Source organism: Morus notabilis, unplaced genomic scaffold (assembly GCF_000414095.1).
Source record: "Morus notabilis unplaced genomic scaffold, ASM41409v2 Scaffold215, whole genome shotgun sequence".
NCBI lineage: Eukaryota > Viridiplantae > Streptophyta > Magnoliopsida > Rosales > Moraceae > Morus > Morus notabilis.
The window spans coordinates 1-7,178 of NW_010366045.1; the positions used below are offsets into that span (position 1 = coordinate 1).

Here is a 7,178-nt window from a genome sequence, read left to right on the forward strand (position 1 = left end):
GCATAGCTTGAGTCATCGGCTGACCCGACTTGGAGGAGGCCTCTCCCTTGTTCTTCTTCGACTTGCTTGGGAGAATGTACCTCATGGTAGATGGCACGGCTGCGAAATAAAAAAGGAATCAGATCCTAAATAGGTCGACTATAACAAATCAAATTGTACTTTCAGGTTACCTTTGAGGAGATCTACGGGAGGGACAACTGGTTGGTGCGGAAGGTCAAGAGTGACGATCATACCGTACAACCGGCGGTTCTCTGGTGTATTAAGAGCGGTAAAGCTGCGGTTGGAGTCAGAGAGAGAGAGAATTTGCTCGACCCGCACTAGAGCAGTCGAAGAAAGCTTTGGTCGAGAAGGAACTTCACCTACATTCAAGAGCAAAATATGAAAGATAGCTCGACGAACGGAAAAGTTTCTATAAAAATCCAACAAAGTGAAGACCTACAGTATTTGCTGAATACTGTTTGAGTTCCCAAGGGACACTCACCATCGAGCGGGTGGGAGTTAAAGTTGCCACCAAGGAAAAAGAATTGGGGCTTCCACCTATGGCAACTAGAAGTCTTCTCGATAACAATATGGGGACTGGAGGTTTGGATTTAGAGTGGGACCATAAATAAAAGAATCCCCTCTGACCCGGGGAACCCCTAAGGGCATAACAATACAAAAAATCCTCGATGGTTATGTTGATGTTCAAAAATTTCCTCCACAAAATAATCATGGAGTTTATTGTCACGTAACAATTGGGTGACAACTGTGCCGGAGAAATCCTATGGAGGCCACAGAGGGCCTTCACGAATGGGTGAAAAGGAACAGTTTGTCCAAAGCTAAGGGATCTGATATATACAGTCATATGGTTGGCAAGGGGGTTATGAGCTCTATCGTTAGGGGTAGGTACAATTAAGTAAAAGTTATTGGCGTCGATCCCCGCATTGTGAAACGCTCTCATGGAAACCTGGGGCTTTATTTTTGACGGGTTGACATCAGTCACCATGCCCGAGATACCACTCGTCGACGCCACCCCATAGCCACGACCTTCAGGGGTGCCGACTCATAAACCATCATCCTCATCGTCTAGGAGAATGAGCTCATCTGGCTGAGGGGTCGAGACTGACCCCTCGGCGTATTCCTCTACTTGGCGGTGCAGAGAATCCCCGTTGTCAATCAATACCGTGCTCGACGTCACAGCTTCCTCAGGGTCGTCCCTGACCCTGGATGTGGAGAGCTCTCGAGCTCTAACCTATTTTGGTGACATGTTCTGGAAATAAATAAAAAGAGGTCAAGTTAGGGCCTAATGGTCGAGAGGTCAGAAACATAGTTTGAGAAGAGACATAAGTATTTTTGGATTAAAATGACATAAGAGCATGGGACTGACACTGCCAAATTCACATAAACCCAGAAATAGGGAGAAACTCGTATAAGGGTCTCCAAAACTCATAAATGAGTCTGAGAACCCCTAACGAGAGTGACTAAACCTAAGTGGGTACTAACACAAGGACTCAACCCAGATTCACAAGCACCAACATTGTTCGAGTAAGCTCATTTTTATAACTATATTGTCCATTCAAAATGTTATTTTTTGCGGGAATTAGTTTCAGAATCACGTACAAAGAGTAAAGGGCCAAAACAGCTTACTAGTTCTTGAGACGGTCTGAAAGGTTGAAGATGGAGGAGAACAATGTACAGAGAACGTGCACGAAGGTCGAAATCAGAGAAAGGAAGGTTCTGGAGGAGATCTGGCAGAGTAACGGCGTGGTTTGTAAATGAACGACCGTGAACTGTTCGAGGGGTATATATACTCGAAGAATGGAAGCCCAGAAGTCTCAGGGAAATCCAAAGGACTTCAGCTCTTGACCGTTGAATTCGAACCAACCCCATCCAATGGTGAATCCGAAGAGACATGATCTAACAGCTGGGAAAAAAGCGGGAGAGATGAATCTAATCCAATGGTTGCAACTTTCCCCCCGACTGCCACGTGTCATCAGGGTACGAGAGACGCGACTATTGACATGATCTGTAACAGGTCTATAAATAGAGTATGCCTCCTCCATTAAGTTTTTTACGCACTATTTTACTACAAGAAAAATTGTAATCGATAATATACTAGTGCATCCACAAGTGGACGTAGGCAAAGAATTCTTGCCGAACCACTATAAACTTTTGTGTTCTTTATTTTTCTGCAAGGATTTTTCTTGATTAATCCGTGAGAGACGTCTACGAGTGTTCCTAGAGAGAGTTAATTTTTAGTTGACTAAATTTCACCGTCAACAATGCATAAAATCAATGAGCCAAATAATACATGAACTTTCATTCAATGAGCCAAATAATACATGAACTTTCATTCAATGAGCCAAATAATACATGAACTTTCATTCAATGAGCCAAATAATACATGAACTTTCATTCAATGAGCCAAATAATACATGAACTTTCATTATCTTCAAGAAGCTTTGACACAAGAATTCATTCGATGGAGTCATAATTCCAACTGTAGTTTTTCTCAGGCACTTAATGGAAAAAAGAAAATAGAAATAGCAGATATGTGAAAAATGGAGTCCTTATGAAAAGGAAAGTATAGCGAAATGATCAAACATTAACATCAAGCCTAGAAACTTTGATCTTTCAAATTTCAATTTTAGTACATTAGTTAGCTTTGAAATTTCGACTGCCAATTGGCTTGGACATTTTTTTTCCACTGAAATTTAGGCTCCATTTGGTTGGGGTGATAGAGAGAAAGAATGATGAAGAAAGTTGGAAGAATGAGAAATATGAAGGATTGAGATGGTTATAAAAATTCTCATGTTGTTTAATGATCTAATTGATGACCAAAATATAAAATATGAACCTACTCCGACTATATATATATATATATATATATATATTCAGTAATCAAGCCTCCCAACTTGTCAACAAAGTTAGAATGATTGAGAAATATGTTCCCTATGAAAAGAAAAAAAAATGCTATTCACATGCCTTCAGTTATTTAGGTGTTAAATTTTTGACAGAATTTATAAAAATTAAAAATTAAAATTGAAAATATTTAAAATTTTAGGACTAAAATAATAAAAAAATGAAAATTAATTTTTATAAATAGATTTTAAATTTTAGATGTTTTTAATTTTACTCTGTAATTAATTTATAACAATTATATCAAATATTTAACGCTTAATAAATAGAATGATTGAAATTGTAAAAGAGAAGTTTTAGAGATTAAATGTGAAATTTTTTAAAAATTAAGGATCAAAATTGGGGATAAATTTTGGGATTAACCCCAATGTTTTTTAAAAGAAAAGAATAAACAACACTCTCACGACATGTTAGTACTGACAGCAAAAGTTTCCTTCCCTCACAATCATCCATCAATTCCGCCATTCCCAACATAATAACATCTTCATTTTCCTTCCCAGCTGCCGAATCCACCCAACCAAATTAAACAAAAAAAAAAAAAAAAAAAAAAAACCAGCAGAGGGAGGTCTAAGGGATGAGTAGGAAGAGAGTTTTGGTGGTGGGAGGCACAGGCTACTTGGGCCAACATGTTTTGCAAGGCTTTTCCGACATTAAACGACACACCCAATTCGATCTGGCCTTCACCCATTTCTCCGTTCCTCCTCCTCAGGTTTTGCTTGATGCTCTTCCTCATTTGCTAGCTTTCAATGTTGATCTCAAAACTGGTCTGGGTTTTCAAGCCATTTCGGATTCATTTGGCCAGGTGGGTTCTCATGAATTACAAGAAAAAAGTTGTTCTTTATTATTATAATTTTTGTATGTGGATTTCTAATTATGGAATATGTGGATTGCATTGGTGGGTTTTCTATTATAATGCATTTGGAATTTGAGAATTTGTCTAGTTTTTGTGTACTAGGTTGATGAGAGCTTATATGGTTTTGTGAACTGTATATGTGATATTTATATGGGCTTATTTAGTTTGTTATTTACTGTTGTTATTTTCCAACTTTTTTGGCGTTCAAATTCTAGCAAAGAATATGAGACCTTTGACTGTATTTGATACTTACAGTCATTCTCTTAAACTTGTTCTGTTGAGAGTAATTTATTTATATTTTTGTGAGTGTGGATCTATTGGTAATTTCATTTGAATTGCATATTGAGATGCAGCTAAGAATTCCATTCTATGAATTATCTTAGTCTCATGATGAAAAGATGATGAGGACAATCTTGATTAATGACTTGAACCAGTAACACCGTTTGAGTTTGCAATGCCAGCCTGATATCGTGGTGAACTGTGCTGCGCTCTCTGTGCCTCGAGCCTGTGAGGTTGATCCTCCTGCTGCAATGTCTATTAATGTGCCGTCTTCTCTTGTAAAGTGGTTGTCGAGTTTCGGAGTGAATAGCACCCTTTTGATCCATTTGTCAACTGACCAAGGTTAGTTATGCCGAGCTTTGTTGTTCTATATTGATTTCTATCTACTTATCTTTTTTTTTTTTTTTGTTGGTCAAAAACCAAATGAAATGCAAAGGAAATGGAAAAGAAAGTAGGATAATTGCTTTAGCACAAATAAGTTTCTTCTTCAGCCACCAAGCAAGGTTCTTGGGGCGTTTTCAACTGACATATTATTTTCTCTTTTATTCTATTATACAGATATTCTCTCAATTAAACTGAGCTGCTTTCATGGCATATGCATTTTATAAGAGACTGTTATGTAGTCTAGAAATCTAAGAAAAAGATCACGCCTGTTATAAAGAGCTAGTGGTTTTAAAAGAGATCTGTTATGTAGTCTAGAATCGAGTCTTCTGTTTTCTCTTGTTGCTCCCTTTATTTAATTTAAGGTCCGAATGACCAAGATGAAGAAAGTAGTCCTTTATTTCATAAGCACCAAATCCTGAAGCCTGACTAAGTTTCAGCATCTTTGAGCAGTACAACCTGTTTATAATTTTTAATATTTTGTTATACTATCATTTGGACTAATCGGTTTGAATGAATTGCTTTGGATGAAGCCATAAGATTTAACTTATATGCACATCCTCAAACGTGGCCTCCGTTATGCTTTACTATTTTTCTTCATTTTTCAACAAGAACAAACACACAATCAGACTAAAGATCTTGTACTTCAAGCTTATGTTTGTGCGTAGATTGTGACCGCTCTGGTTTCTTATCAGTTTATGAGGGGGTGAAGTCCTTCTACAAGGAAGAAGATGTAGCTATTCCTGTTAATGTTTACGGGAAATCGAAAATTGCTGCAGAGAAGTTTATTTCTGAAAACTGCTCAAATTTCGCAATTTTGAGAAGCAGTATCATTTTTGGGCCACAGACAATCTCACCAGTTCCAAAATCTCTTCCGTCAGGTATACATATTGAACTCATGCGTCTTTATATTGTGCTTTTGCATCTATGTTTTTGTCGTTGTTTCTTTTGTTACCGAGTGAGCTGACATTGAAGACTAATGTGTCAAAATATAATTATCTGGTTAATGGATGAAACCAAATTTCAATTATGATATTCTATTTGTATCCTCCACATTTGGACTTGAAACGATGAAATTAAGCTTACACGTTTGGATAGCTTGATAGTTGATAGGAGTGATCTAGTTTTTCGAGATTAGACTTTGGAGTACACAGTTACTTTATGGTGGACTTAAGATTTGGGTTCTCTACAATGGATGCAGTGGATGGACGGTGTCCTCTCCAAAGGAAATACTGTTGACTTTTTTCATGATGAGTTCCGATGCCCGGTGTATGTCAAGGACGTTGTTTCTACCATACTAGCTTTGTCAGAAAAATGGATATAAGGTATGTAATTTTCCAAAATTTATTATTCGACTACAATAATATTACATTGCCTGCTATTATGTGATAAAAGTGAGGCTGCCTATGAAGTCCCTTCCGCTAATCACGAGACCAGAATTATTTCTGCTCTACTAGAAGGAATGGTTTCCTGAGGATATTAATTGAAGAACAGGACAAATTGGACAAAGTTCAACCTTTCAATCTGTTTTTTATATTGTTCACGAGATTAGATGGGATTATTTTTCCTTTTGATGAGCATGTTTTCACCTTTCTTCTCTTATTGAGCTTTGACTTGTGTATTGATGGGTTTTTGCTTTGTTGACATGCCTAAGATGGTAAGAAATTGCAGTTGCTACTAAACGTTGGCGGACCGGACAGGGTATCCCGTGTTCAAATGGCTGAGACGGTTGCAGATCTCGGAGGCTACAATAAATCTTTGATCAAATCAGTCTCTGCATCATTAGTAAGTATACCTTTTAAATTCCATTTAGATGGAATAAGTAATTGATTTACATGTCTCTTGCATTTCAAATTTTCATTTTCTAAATTACAGCCTATACGCATCAAGTCATACCAAGATCACATCTCCCAATAATGCCCATCAAAAGAAGTTTTATTTTTCAGCCATGTGTTTTCCTACTTTGTCAACTAATTAAGGGCATGTTTACTAAACCGGAATGAAATATAATGAAAAAGTTAATAAGTTTGGAACGTAAAGGAATTAAATAAGAATGTATATCATTGATTTTCTTTTTAGTGTTTACTTATTTATTAGAACGTGAATGGAAAAAATTTAACTTTACCTTCCTAGTGTTCACTAAACTTATAATAGGAACTTATCAATGAATAATTAAAATGTCGTTTTTCAAAATTATAACTTTCATTATTCAAGGTATAAGTAAATTTGCCACGCCGGCCCGAAGCCCGAATTTTTCGGGCTCAGGCGGGCTGGCCCATATGCCGGCCCGTTCAAAATTTAAATTCGGGCTCGGGCAGCCCAAATTTTGTCACCACGCCGGAGCCCGCCGCCGTGTAACCACCTCCAACCGCCGTCCGCCAGAGTTTTTTTTGAATTTTTCAGGCCAAGCCCGAAGCCCGAAATGCCCGAAAAAAAGTTAAAAAAAATTACCGTTGTGTCCAACCTGAGAATTAGCCTGAAAACCCAAATTTTGCCCGAAAGCCCGACTTGCCCGAAAACCCATCCAACGGCTACTTTTTTACCTGTTGCCGCCTGAACCCGACCCGCTGAAACCCTACTAGCCGTTCCATCTCCGAAAATTTGAAAAAAAAATCAATTTTTTAACCCAAAAATTTTCCTATAAATACCCCTCATCCTCAACACATTTTTCTCACTCAAACTCTCTCATTCCCTCTCAATTTCTCTCAATCTCTCTCAATTTTTCTCAATCTCTCTCGATCTCTCAAATCTCTATCAAAATTTTTTT

General features: G+C 37.6%; 1 pseudogene; it reads left to right on the top strand.

Annotated features, from left to right (window-relative positions):
* Positions 1–3,470: 3,470 nt before the first annotated feature.
* The window catches only part of LOC21389974, a 6,839-nt pseudogene continuing 3,131 nt past the window's right edge, over positions 3,471–7,178 (top strand).